This window comes from Sarcophilus harrisii, chromosome 3, assembly GCF_902635505.1.
Source record: "Sarcophilus harrisii chromosome 3, mSarHar1.11, whole genome shotgun sequence".
Classification (NCBI taxonomy): domain Eukaryota; kingdom Metazoa; phylum Chordata; class Mammalia; order Dasyuromorphia; family Dasyuridae; genus Sarcophilus; species Sarcophilus harrisii.
In genome coordinates this window covers 608,204,390-608,219,351 of record NC_045428.1, presented here as the reverse complement: position 1 = coordinate 608,219,351, position 14,962 = coordinate 608,204,390, and the positions used below count along the sequence as shown (strand labels likewise).

Here is a 14,962-nt window from a genome sequence, read left to right as displayed (position 1 = left end):
CATTTTGCACAAGCACCATCTGCTTCAGTAAATTTGTTTTATGACCTCCAGAGAGATATCTCTGACTCTTTGGGTTAGTTAGTTAGTTAGCCTGTTAGCTCTCCTCAAAGAGGAAGATAAAGATTGTAATAACAAACGTTCCTTTAGTTTTTCTAGTGTGCTGTGATTCACAGCTGTGGGGCTTTGGAGAACCGACCTGCCCTTAAGATACAGTCCCTTTTAACCTTTTACTGGTTTTCTGGTTCCACCCTTAAATGTGGTTCTCAGCATTCCCGAAGCCTTTTTCTCTCTTTAGCGACTTGAAGAGAAGTAAGAATGGCAGACAAAGTATATATAAAGTGTTTACTGCAATATCTGGCATATAGTAGGTGCTTTATATATGATTATTTCCTTTGTTAGGAAGCCTAAATCCAGAAGGACCCGAGTTCAAATTTGACCTTAGTTATTTATTATCTGTATAATCTTGGGCAAGTTATTTAACTCCTGTCTAGTTTTCTTAATTGTAAAATGGGAAGAATAATAGCAGTTGCCTCACAGGATTATTGTGAGTTTCAAATGAGATATTTGTAAATTGCTTAGTATGATACCACAGGCACACAGAGGATGTTTAATAAATTCTTGTTCCTTTCCATTTCCTGCTCTTCAAAGCTAGAAGCCAAAGTAACCTTGATTTCTCCTCTCCTGTTCTCACCATCTTTGCCTCTTATACAAGTGCAGGTTACTGAATAATTAATCTCTAACAATGAAGATGAGGCCCATGTAATTGCACTTGAGCCAAGAATTACCAGAATATAAGGCGTGGGAGATATAGTTTTCTTCAATTGGTGCCATATGTAAAAGAGATTAGATGGCATCTGGGTGTCTCCTAAGGGATGAATGAACCTAAATGAATGACAGTTTAGCTTGATGGACCCTTTAAAGTTGCACAAAGCCATGTGTCATGTGAGAGGATGATAATGGTACAAGGAGACAGAAAGGCAATTGTATTCTTTGACTTCTTTTTAATTTTTAAAGCTTGTTATTTTCAAAACACATGCACGAATGATTTGAGAATTATCCTGGTGTCAAAGGTAAGGAAAAACTTAAAATCAGTGGTAAGGGCTGCCCCTGGAGAGACAGGAAGATCCTTAAATGAAGGTGCTGAAAGAGGGAAGGCTACAAGTTATGGGTGTTGCAAATGGTATTTTTGTTTTGCTATGCATTAGATTAGATAGGTCTTATGGCTTTTTAAAAATTTTAATTTAATTTATTTATTTAGTTATAGCTTTTTATTTACAAGATATCTGCATGGATAATTTTTCAGCATTGACAATTGCAAAACCTTTTGTTCCAACTTTTTCCCTCCTTCCCCACCCCTCCCCAGATGGCAGGTTGACCAATACATGTTAAATATGCTAAAGTATAAGTTAAATACAGTATACGTATACATGTCCAAAGAGTTATTTTGCTGTACAAAAAGAATCAGACTTTGAAATAGTGTACTATTAGCCTGTGAAGGAAATCAAAAATGCAGGCAGAGGCTTTACCAATTTAATAATCTGGTTTTCTCAGGAGGCTAGTGACAGGTGCCTTCCACTTGAATTCAAGCCCTGACTCTATTTTCAACTGTCTTCTTTCTGTGAATTTGGAGCTAGTTCAAATAGCTACATGAGGATTCTGGATCTGTTTTGACACTTCTGGCTTAAGATCATTTAGTGAATTTTTCTGTTTGACCAAAGCCTGGAAAGAGATTAGGGACTGGGTATTACTGTAGTCAGGTTCATTATGAGGACTTTTCCTCCCATGGACAGCCCTATAGTACTTCAGGATTTGTGAGTCACTGCTGATCAGCACAAAGGGACTAACCATTGGGAAACAGGAAGCTAAGAAAGCAGAGCTATGCAGCAGCCAAGGTCTAGGTGTCCTTAAGTGCATACGTGCTGCCAAGATTGAATTGAGCAAGTAAAAAGTAACAAAGGTGCTCACCAGCAGGAGGATCATCTGAGTGGCTCTGGTCTCTGGGGAGGCTCTAGGGAGAAATCTGTCAGAGTGAAACTGCTGGACTCTCTTGTGGTGCTCATACAAGAGATAAACCTTGTAGCCACTGGTAAAGCTGATGAAGGTCATACACACAGCATCAGGCAGGGAGAACACAATTGCATGGGTGGGACACTAATAGGAGTCACAGTAACAGAACATAACCAGAATTCTTTTGTCTCTGAGGTGTTTCTGGTGCTCCTTGGTCCTTTAAGTTTCTCAAGTAAAATAATATTTTGCAGCACGGAGAAAATCCAGCAAAAGAGAATAGAAGGATTATGTATTTTAGGATTCTGATTTTAAACTTTATGAACCTGGAGTTCTGGGGACTGATGATGATGGCCTGCAAACCACTCAGGAGGCAAGTTATGCTAAGGGAAAGCCCCGACCTACTCTATGAAGGTAGAATATAATTTTACAGCCAATATCATCCAGAAAAATTTTCACACCCAAAGTTACCAATCCCTGAAGGAAGCCCTTGGAGAAGTACCAAGGAGTTGGCCAAAGTCAGCTGGGAGAGAATGAGATCTATGGGCCTCAGCCTCTGACCAGTGAAGAACAAGAAGCTGAAGAGATAAAGTAGGAAGAGGTTTCCCTGAATCCCGATTCCTGTCTGGGCCAAGAAGACAATGCTCAGGAAAATATCCATAGGAATCATGTTCTTGATGTGGTGAGCAGAAGAATTTCAGTCTGAGCCTGATGTACCTGGAGAGAAACACAAGGACTTTATGCCATCTTATTCTCACCTGAGAAGAACCCAAGACATGACTCCTTCCATGCTTTAGACAAAGTCAGGGATTTCTCTGCAATGACTCTGCTTGTGTGACTTAAGGATGCCTTCTGTCATTTACACATTATTGGATCATAATATTTATTTTTTAGCTAAAATGAATAGGCTCAGCTTTCATGATCTGATTTGTACAACAAATCAAGAGAAAGTGGTTAATGTTTTGTTTCTGGCTTAATTTTCTGCTCTTCCTGATCTCACTTAAGGAAACTTACCTTGGAAATTGGTAGCCGTTCTGGCTCAAACTCCCTCCCTCAGAACTGGTCCCCTGCCAATTTATTTTGAACTTACAGTCCATAAATTACCTTCCCATCTTTTCTAGACACACTCCTTTCTTTCTAGGCACAATTGTTTCATGTTTCCCTCCTAAATTCATGTGATATCATTTTAGATTCCAGGTCTAAGACTTTATATTTAATTTTATGAGATTCAACCCAATGAATTTAGAAAAGACTAGACAGGCTCAGATACTAGGCTGAATCAAATAAAGTGAAATTTCCAGTGCAAGTGCAGGTTCCCTTTGGAGGAAAGGACATACTTTTAAAAATGATGATTAAGAATAAGGAGAGGACTAGCTTTTAAGGGTATAGTAAAAGTATTTATTCCCTCAGGTGCATTAGGAAGATGAAAAATAAGATAAGAAGTCAAGATTATGATCCTACCCCTTTCTGGCTCACATTTCTTCCTTTGTTCTTTGTGTCTACCAGAAGGCAAAGTCTTTGTTTCTGTTCTTTTTCTGGACAGTACAAATCCTGTCTCCTAACTTGATAAGAGAAAAGATGTGACTGCTATAGTTACAGGAGAGTTTTCTGAAAAAGATCTGATTTTTTTATGTATTGGCAATTCAATATGAATCATTAGTGTATGTCAGACAAAAAAGCTAATGCAATCTTGGGCTACATTGATTAATAGACTCTAGACTTGTGCCTGTGGGGACAGTGATAATTATGCTCTGGTCTCTGCATTTTTGGAAGGATGGTGAAAATATATAGAAGATGGCAGTGGGAACTCTAGATGGTCTCCCATTCATGCTTTTGTAAAGCATAATTACAAAAGTAGATGCTTCTGGAGAACACAGGACATAAGTGAGACAAGAAAGCTGTTTTCAAAGGTTTCCTTGTTGTTTCCATTTTCCTTGACTTCTGATAGAGAAGCTCTGATCAGCCATTGTTATTCTTGGGATGTCTAAATCTTCTGATTTTTGATGTTCTCAATATTTTTTCTAAACAAGGAAGGGGAAAGGGAAGACTCAGTTCTTGCCCTCCTCTAGTGATTTCCTTTCAAGGATTTGCCTGGAACCACTCCACAATTAGGCTTGCCTGCAACTGGCAAATTGGATTCTGAAATGGGTTGCTGTTTTATTTAATCCCTCAAGAATATGCTGATTTTTCTTTAGCTAATCCCAATATTCTTCCTGCATAGTCTGATCCCAATTTATCCCACAGCTCAAAACATTTCCTCCTTCCAAATAAGTTAAAGATTTTTTGTACCTATTCTATACTTTTGGTTAGTTGCTTAATTAATTCAGTAGAAATGGCTGGAATTATACCTGTTGGTAACCTTTTACATCTTTGATTGATTGATTCAACTAGGAAGTCTGAACCTCCTGTATTTGACTCCTGTTATTTTTGGCCTTTGTTTTGAAAGAGGACTATGCCATTTTGCAGGTGATACCATGAGATGCAAATGAGTAAGGGTGAATTTTTCAAAGTTTCCAGCCTCCTCCAGAGCCATCTGGGACCAGTGGCAAGATCTAGATCAGGAAGACTGGAGATGGTCCTGGATGGTGATGGTTTGGGATGCACTGGGAGCCCAGGGCCTTTTGTGAAGTACAGGCTAGCTCTCTGGATGGCCTCAGGATTAGCCAGAGTCAGGATAAATCAAAGTCCTTGGTCTTTAGGGAAAAGTGAAAGAGGCAGCCAAGCAGAATCTTGGATTCTCGAGTCCAGAATCACCAGCCTCTCTCCTCATCCTGCTGCACCCTGCACCCTCACACCCTACCCTCAAATCCTTGTCTACAATTATCTTAACACCAAACAGTGAGCAGAGCCATTTACACAAACATATGCTATAGAGTTGTCTCACATCGAATAGGTAATTAGCCTTAAGTGCTCATTGTCTGATTCAAGCACACCTTTTTCAGAGTTTCAGCCCTCTACACCTTTTTAAGTGAAAATCTTTCCCAGGTTTGACTTAGGTGTGATTAGTGTGAGAGCAGTTACACAAGCATCTGCAGGACTGTTAAGTGAGAGAGGAAGTACAGTTGTTGTGTTTGGCATTAGAGGACAGAGGCAGGACATTGGATATAAGGTTCAATGGCCCCTTAGTAATAGAATTCTTCTTGTGGGAAGCTGTCAAAGAAAACAACCCCCCCCTTGGTGTGCTATCCTGAAGAAGATGTTCTTGTTCATGTATCTTCTGGAGTAAAGAGCTGCCCAACTCTTTGAGATCCCATGATGGCTCTAAGCATGAAATGTTGTAAAGAACCTTGAGTTAGCAGATCCTGTCCCCAACATTTCCTATGCATATGATCTTGGGTGAGCATCTTAACCTATTCAGATCTTAGTTTCCTTATCTATAGAAACTCAGAGAGTTAGTATGGATGACTTCTGACATCTCTTCCTCTTCTAGATCTATGATCTTATGATCTCATGGTGAAATGTTCATGATAAAGGGTGTGTGACACCATACAGAAGATATGGAGATACATCCTTTTACTTTACCCATCATCAACAAGGGTTTATTAAATACTTGGAGATGCAACTGATGCAGAAAGAAAAAAGGTAGAAATGTTCTTGATCTCTGAGATCACTCTTCAACTACCATAAAAAGGAATCCCATGATATGGTCGGTCCCCTATTGCTAGAGTCAGTCAATAAACATTTATTAAGACCTACAATGTGCCAGCTATTGTGAAAAGCACTAGAGTCAGGAGATCTGCTAAAGAATAGCAGACTAGGAGTGGAATGCCTCATGGGCATCTGAGATAAGAAACTAGAAAGAATAGTTGGGTGCCATCATGATTTGTATATGGTACAAAGTTTTGAGAGGTTACTGAGATAATATTCTATCTGAGAGTGGAAAGCTACTACAACTACCTATCAATAGCCAAACATCTATTAAGGATGGTGTTGCCAGGCATTGTGTTAGGTTCTAAGGATACAAATATAAAGTCAAGAACTTAACTTTATATGGCAAAGATCATCAAAGAGAGAATTGAAAGACAGTGTCAACAAGGCAGTCATGCCTGAGATGCTCTGAGAACAATGTAGAGCTATCTCATACAGACAGGCTGCCAGAATAAAGGCCGATGGAAAAAAGACCAGAATAAAGAAACTGAGAATCTCCCAATTTTAGTCATGGCCAAAGGAAAAAGAATGCCTGTCAAAACATATTTGTCACCCAGCACCACCTCTTACTAGGTCTGTACCCCAAAGAAAAGAAGGAACAAGAGAGAGAAGCTGAGAGAGGGATAGAAGAAGCACACAGACCCTCCCCAAAAAACCTCCACTTGCTTTGCCTTCTCAGACTCCCTTTTCTCATTCAGAATACTGGTAATGCTCTTTTTCTGAGAGGGCCACAGATGCCACACAGGATCCCTACTGTGGTTGGGTCTTATCATCGGAGCTCTGGGAGCCTGGAGGGAAAGGCTGTAGTGATGGAAGAGACTAAGCAGTAGGTGTGGATATCCTGAGAGCTCTAGTTACAAGCTTGCCTAACCTGGAGACCAGCCCATAGGATCATCTTCTTGCTGGAAGGAGCACTGACATTCAGCAACCTCCTGGGTATCTGAGCAACCTATCAAGGATCACATGCTTACCTCAAGGTGTAAGGGAGGGCTAAAAAGGTTCCCTAAAATGTCTGCTTACCCAACTCTGGCCTAATTACCATTGCAGATGGGGATCCCACCCTGGCGTCAAAATGCTAAAATTGTACAAAAACTTCTGCAAAGTTGATTCTGCTCACCATTGGTACGTGCAATGTGCACACACTGAAAGCAGAATTGGATTAGCTTTAAAAAAAACCAAAAACAAAAAAACATCATGATATGTGCAAAGTCAGGAATCCACCCCAAATGATCATAGGGATTATTCCCATCTAACCTGTGATAGACCATTCTGAGATAGTATTGTTCCAATCAGTCATAGTATTGTAACTCCATATTGTAACCCCACTCTAACAGTCATGTCACTTTGATCTTTGAGAACTAAGAGCAACAATAACCAACCCCAAAGAGATTAAAAAGCAAAAGGCCCCATTTTATAAAAACAGAATATCTCTTTTTGTAGTGGCAAAGAATTGGAAATTGAAGGGATGCCCATCAATTGGGAAGGCTGATTGTTCTAGGGTTAAACAACTTATCAAAATTTTGAGATGCATTTAATTCAGTCATCAAGGAAAGAATAATATCTTTATGATCATACATTAACCAAATAAAAAAAGAAGAGGCCTATGAATATCTATTAAATCTATTAAATTAATATCTATTAAAATTAGAAAACCAACAAATGTAAAATAAGCACAGAAGAGGAGATACAAAAGTTTAGAAGGAAAACAAATTGGAACCCCCCACCCCATAATTTGATAAACAAGACTAACATTTTTTAAGACTAGTGACATTGGGGAACACTTAGGTAATCTGATTGAAAAGAAGAGCAGAAAATCAAATCAATACAATAGTAAATTAATAAGCTAAAATCATAAGAAAATCAAAAGAAAAATCAGAACAAATCTCAGACAATAGTCTAACAAAATACAAAATAGAAAGGATGTAGGGAATACCTTTAAAAATAAAAAAAAGGAAGTCCTGGGAAGAATTCATCCTGGGAAGATGGAATTATAGGGGAGGAAGGATATTCAAAAGTGATAAAACAGTTGAGGCTGATGGCAAAGTCTAGAATGCCAGAAACAATTTGTTTAGTAGTTTTCTTATTTGATCTTTCTTATATACTTTCTTTAATTTTCAAGATGCCCTTTTGGTGTTTATTTTGGGTGTATTTATTTGTGGTCTTGCTAATTTTAGAAAATTCACCAATCACATATTTTCCCTTTTCCTATTATCTATTTTCTTATTTCTATTTTCTTAATGCATGTTTTCAGAGATGGCTCTTGTCCTCTGAGAAATGAGTTAGCTGCATCTGGGAAACTCAGGTAAGATGTATGATTGTTATCAATCTCGTATACATAGTTATTGTTTCTATGCTTTCTTCTTTAACCAGTTATTAGGATTGTTAATATTCAGTCAATTTAGTTTTGTGTTTTTATGTTGTTAATGTTTCCCTAGTTATGCTCACTTTCTACCAGGTCAGATAAGTCTAGGTTTGTCTGAAATCATCCTGCTCATCATTTCTTATAGGACAATAATATTCCATTATCACCATATACTACAGCTTGTTCAGCTGTTCCTCAATTGATGGACATCCCCAATATCCAATTCTTTGCTACCACAAAAAGAACTGTTATAAATATTTTTGTACATTTAGATCCTTTCCTTCTTATATATTTTGGGAATACAGACCCACCAATGGTAATAGTGGATCAAAGGGTATGTAGTTTTATAGCCCTTTGGGCATGGTTCCATGGAAATATTCTTGAGTGGGACTATTATCCTATAAATATAGTAATATAGTAACTAAGTAATGTAGTAGATCAGGTACTAGGACACAGGAAGACTGAATTAAAATCTGACTTCAAACATTTCTAGCTATTGAACCTAGGAAAGTCACTGCTAACCTCATTTTCCTCAATTATAAAATGGGGATAATAATAGCACTTACCTTTCAGGGCTGTTGTGAGAATAAAGTGAGATAATAACAGTAAAGCACTTGGCACAATTCCCAGCATACAGTGGGTACTTAATAAATGCATGTTTCCTTCCCACTTGGATTCCCTTTTACTCTGCTGTCCAGCCTTTCTCCTCCAGAAAAGTTATCATGTGATAAACCATGCTGTAAGAATCCGAGACAGAAGGAAGAATAGTTTTAACTACCAATCGTTCCCAGGAGTACAGAGGCAGTTATTTTTAACCTGATAACAATAGAATAGTTGTTTATTATTTTCCTGAGGCACATGGCCAAGTTATAATCAGGACATATCAAAGTGGATTATCGCAACTTATTTCGAATGACTCACTTTGGCACAAATGGCATTGTCAGAAGGAAGCTGAAAAAAGTTATAAAAATTATGAGGTAAGAAAGTGAAGGCCGAGGAGACACATGTTTTCTTTTAATTACACTAGGAAAGTAAGATATACAGAAGAAAAAACTGAATTGAAAATGAACAGCTCAGTAATCAGATACAAAATCCCAAAGATTTGGTATATGGACGAGTCTCTTGTAACTTTTAGATCCTAGGAGTAAAGGCAAACAATTTCTGCATCCTGAGGGTGAGAATATAGATGAATATTCTGATCACATACAGGCCACCACCTTTAGCTAATCCTTGAGAAGTTCAAACCTGAAACATCAGTAACATACATTAGAGATTGAAATTTTCCTATAAAAATAAAAGCTGGTGAGCCATTTTGGGGGGATAACACGTCATCTGGGATTTTGAGACTTAGAGTCTATCTTGTGATATTCTGACTCCACTCTCACCCCCCACTGGCTGATTAGAGTCTTCAGGGCCCTCATTAATTCTGAACACACAATTTGAAGTGTATACCCAAGGAACCATAATACCTTCTCTCTTCACTATTGCTCATTGTCTTGGCTGGTTATATAAAACATCCTCCAACAAACCTCATTATGATGGGTTCCTACCCATCATACTGTTTTTTTCCCCTCTGGTCTCCTATCTATATTATAACAAAATCATTCACATGAAAAGCACTTGCTACTAATTGTAGGCAATTGTATGATACAGGATCATAGGGTCATTGACTTAGAACTAAAAGGGAACTTTGTGACTGTTTTATTTTACACATCATGAAACTAAGGCAGAGTAAGCTAGTAAGTACCAGAGATGGGATTTGAACTCTGGTCCTCCTGACTGCAAGTCCAGTTCTGTATGCTGACTTCTACTATGAGAAATTAATTTCCTTTCCTTTCAATCATTCCCACAGCCCTCCAACGAACAACGATTCAGATCACGGTGTATAAGATCAGCAGTGGTCTATAGTTACACAGGAAAGAGGCTGTGGTAGAGTTCACACACTTTATTTAATATACCTTTCCATTTTTCTCTTAATGTCTCATATGATGTGAAAACCCGAGTTTAGATCTGGCTGCAGATGCCTCCTAAAGAGTTGGCTCAGGTTTCTTTGTAGTAAATGGTGACAGTAGGGACCCACGTAACAGAGGGAGTGTTAGAACTCAGGGCAGATAGTTTGTAAAGTGTTTGTGCCTAGCACATGATAGGCTAAATAAAGAGAGAAAGTGGACCAAGCTTCTGTAGCTGAATCCTGAAGCTCTTTCCCTCAAATTTATTCATTTATTTATTCCATTTAGTTTTTTGAGTAGGTGAAAGAGGAAATTCTTTGCCTCAGTTGCTACCTGGTCTTAATCATTGAAAGTTGAAGATCAGGATTTCAAAAGGTCAAGATCTCCCATTGCATCCAGAGTCATTCAATTGTCCTGATCTGTATCTGGACAGTGGACCCAGATGGTTCTGGAGGGGAAAGTGAAGCAGGTGATTTTACTCAGCCCTCCCTGACTTAAATCCAACTCACCTGCATGCCTTATGCTCACCTCCCTGATGTCATGGACCTCTTTGAGAAGGAAGGAGAAATTTCAAGATGTATATGTATATCTAACCAATAAAGCAGTATAAAAGAGGATCAACAGTATAAGAAATGGCAGAAGGATGTAGACTGGGAAAAGAGAAAAGTTATAGACTTCAGAGGACTTTGAACAGGGAGAGGAAAGAGAACTAAGCTGATTTAGAGGTGCAAGAGAAGTACCCATCAGAACGATTATTTCTCAGATGCTGAAGAAAAAAAATCCCTTCCCTGCTTCAGAGGCTTTCCTCCCTGCAGCATACAAACAACTAGCATCCCTTTCTGTATTTCCCTCCACTTCCTGACTGGACATGCTCTTTCCCTGAGCACAGAATATTTTTGGCTGAGGATGAAACATAGAAACTCACCTCAATTCTTTCTCTGTTTTGGGGGCTGAGGATGACTCCAGCAATGAGTGCAGACTTTGGTTTGGTTATGAGTGTGTGCATATATGGGGGACACATCCAGGTCTGTTTTTATAAGATAAGACATGATTCTCTGATCTGATCTGCCCCCAGAGTAGTAATCATGTCTCTTGAAAAACACATGTCTGCATTTCCCTAGGTGCAACTCATGAAAGCAATTACAGCTGATTAATCAGTATTCTTCAACAGCAATTACCAATGAATATTAAAAGTGTCAAGGAAATAGAAGGAGCAGCAAGGAAAGAAACTTTCTTGTACTCTGAGGGAGAGAGTGATATGAAAATGGGTCAGGTAGGACTAGAGATCATCTTACAATGATTAGACTTGAGAAATAAGGACCTCTGAATCTGTGTCTGTCCATTAGATTTAGGGATCATTCCCTGAGTGCTCCCAGGCCCAGTGTGTGTCCCCATTGAACCCCTTAAGAGGATTTTCTTCTTACTTAGTGTTATCCCAAGTACTTATAATGTTCTCAAATTCCTTGAAGTGTTTGAGACCCCTTACTTACCCTCAACCTGGTTCATCCTGTCTGCTGAAAGATCTCAACTACTCAGTGCTGATGGAGTCACAGTACTTAGTGATAAGGACATGATACTAGAGAGATGGGTTGAACCCTTACATGGGGTTCTCAACAGACCATCATCAATCAACACTGAAGTCAGTGACCATTAACCTTAGTTTGAAATGAATCCTTCCCAGCTGAGGAAGAAATATTGAATGCCATTCGGCCACTTTTAACTAGTGCTGATTCTATACCAGGTGAGATTCACAAAGTGGGATGTCCAATGATCATATAAAAGCTGACTGAATTTTTTTTTCCCTGAGGCAATTGGGGTTAATTGCCCAGGTCACACAGCTAGGAAGTATTAAGTGTCTGAGATCAGATTTGAAGTCAGGTCCTTCTGACTTCAGGGCTGGTGTTCTATCTACTGCACCACCCAGCTGCCCTGACTGAATTTTTTAGATCATGTAGCAAGAGGAGGTGTTAGAATTCTTAAAAAGTGATGTCAGTTGTTTAATTTTAGCATCGTGCTTAGCAGTTCTCTAGTTCAGAGTTCACACCTTTAAGAGTTCACACATTAGCGTTGGAGATTCACAAGTCAGAAACCCACAATCCCACTCTCGGAGGAGTCAACCTTTGAGTTCTCACCTCTAAAAGAACACATAAAAGTACAAGCACTAGAGACTTGGAGAGATGGAGAAAGCAGGAGTCAGTTGAGGAGACTGAGAGCCAGAATTCAGTTGGGAGATTCAGAGCCAGGATTCAGAGGGAGCTGGAGGCTGAAGCTGAAGCTGGAAGAGAAAAGGACAAGCTGCAGGAGCTCTTGGAACCAAGGAGGAGATAGGCCTCTAAGAAAACTAACCAGGCTATTTTGGAAGAGATACTAAAGGATCTGAACTTTTAACTCCTGGCTGCATTTGAGGTGATTATTGAATTGAACTGAAACTAAGGCTGCCTCCAGAAGCCCCCCACCTCCTGAGAAATCTGTTCCCAGAGAATGATCATATTTTAGAAAAAAGAATATTACAAAGAGGTTATGCCCCAGGAGTTCAAGGATGGCTCCACTGTCCATGTCTAAAAGGTAAAGGAAGAGATTATCCTGTGGCAATCACAGGGAAGTCTCTCTTAATCATCACTGGCAGGATTCTTGCCAGAGTCCTTAATATCATATCCACATCTGCAGGAAGCTCATGTAACTGAGAGCCGGTCATATGGTATTTGCTGTCTGACAACTCCAGCAGAAATGCCAGAAGCATAACAGAGGTTTAAATACAACATTTGTAGATCTGACCAAGGCCTTTGATACTGTCAATTGTGAAGGCTTATGGAAAATTGTGTCAAAATTTGCTTGCCAAGAGATCATCAGTATAGTACATAGATTTCATGATGGCATGCTTGCCTGGGTTCTGGATAATGGACACAGCTCCCAAGCTTTCCCAGTCACCAATCAAGTGAAGACCGTGTCCATACTCCCATGCCTTTTAGCATGATTTTAGCCATGTTGTCAAATACCCTCGATGAGGACAAACATTAAAATCAACTTCCACACTGATGATAAATTTTTCACATTGAAAAGGCTACCAGCCAAATCTAAAGTGGAGGAATATTGGTGTAATGCCTGAAAGCAATTCAGAAGACAGCTTATGTTGAATGAAAGCTTCTGAGCTGCTCTGTGAAGATAGAAAACAATTTTACAGCTAATTTCATCCAGGAAATTCACCAGTCCCAAAACTGTCATTGTCTGAGGGATGCCTTCTGAGAGAAGTCTGAGGCAGTTAGCCAAAGCCAGTTGAGTGATAATGGTATCTATTCATCTTATCCTATGTCCACTGAGAAACAGAAGGATGAAGAGACAAATAAGGAGGAATTCCTAAAACCCCAATTCCTGTCTGGGAGAAGAAGGCAACACTCAAGATTAACTTTTAGATTTCATCATAGTGGTGTCTTGATGATCACCAAAGTCAGAGAGACCTAAAGAAAAATAGAAATTGATATTCATGAGAGACCTAAAGAAAAATAGAAATTGATATTCACGATCATTCCTTTCTCAGTCCCCCATCTTAATAGATTCTGTTGGGAAATCTTTTTCTGGTCTTAACAGTTCTCCATACTAATACTTGGAACAAAGCTCTCAATCTATTGCTCAAGAAAGCACAAGTTGGCATTAAAGTTTGCATATTGTTTATTCTTTTCTAAGCAGTTCATAAATTATTTAAATAATCATTCAGATAACTCCAATCTCTTGAATCGGAGTTCAAAGGATTTACAATCTGTAACAATACCAGCTTTGGTTTGTGTGTGCTCTCTTTTCTGTGGGAATGTTAGAATGTAGACTTCTAGATTCCAGTGATTTCAATTTCACATTCCCCTTGAAGCAGCTATTAGAAGTATTGGATAATTAATAGATGTTAAGTGCCACATTTAACAAGATGGGTGGATAAATAAATTATTTTAGGTATGTATTTGTTTCTTTATATGAGAAAGAGAAGAGGGAAGAGGAGAGCTAAAATTCTCATATCTTCCACATTCTCACTCTTCTAAACCTTTAAATCTAACATGATAACTATTCTTCATTCAAGATATTGAAACAGCTGTCTTTTCCCAAGGCATTTTTATTTAAAATTTCTCTTCCTTATATTTCCTTTCCCCTGGAAAAAACAACCATTTCTTTATACCAAATATATATAATCAAGTAAAATGAATTCAGGTACTATCTATGCCCAAATTTTCCATTCCAAATCCATCATCTTTGCTAGTGTGTGGGTAGCATTTCTAATAGGACTCCTTGCTGTAAGTCTCTTTTCTCCCCAGTCAATCATCTGTCAAAACTGTCCCATTGATATCCCTAAATGTGTTGATATGACAACATTACTTTCTTGCTTTGAATTATTTCTTACTGCCTATAGAGCAAAAGTTAATCATCTCTCTTCAATTAACAAGTATCTTCATACTTAAATCCCTAATTTACCTTTCCATATTATTCCATGGTATTCTTTTTCATACAAATTCCATTCATGTCAAAGTTGCTTCCTACCTTTTCAACTTCCTGACCCTCTTCTTTTTATTGGTAAATTCTTCCAGAAATCTTCATTTTGAAGAAGGCCCAAGTTACATTTTTCTGGGCTGTTTTGTCTCTCTGCAACTTATCACTATCAACTTTCTTCCTACTCAGAAACTTGTTAATTGTGTTGACTTTCTTTTACTGGAAATTTCCTTCCATTCTATAGTTCCCTTCTCCATTTGTGACTTCTTCCTGGAATCTTCACCTTGAGGAAAGTTTCAGTTTGGCCAGCCTTCATTATCCTAGCTCTTGCTTCTTAGCTCCTGTATTCTTCATACCAGGAAACTCTTTTCCCCAATTAAAAAAGCATTTATTTAAGGTTTTGAGTTTCAATTTTATCCCTTCATTTCTTTGCCCTCTGTGAGATGGTAAGCAATCAGACATAGATTATCCATGTGCAATTATGTAAATCATCTCCCTATTAATCATTTTCATAATCATAATCAAGTAGACT

The 14,962-nt window shown here is 38.5% G+C and overlaps 1 pseudogene; it reads right to left on the bottom strand.

Annotated features, from left to right (window-relative positions):
- Positions 1-1,635: 1,635 nt before the first annotated feature.
- Positions 1,636-2,762, bottom strand: LOC116422735 (annotated as a pseudogene).
- Positions 2,763-14,962: the final 12,200 nt, after the last annotated feature.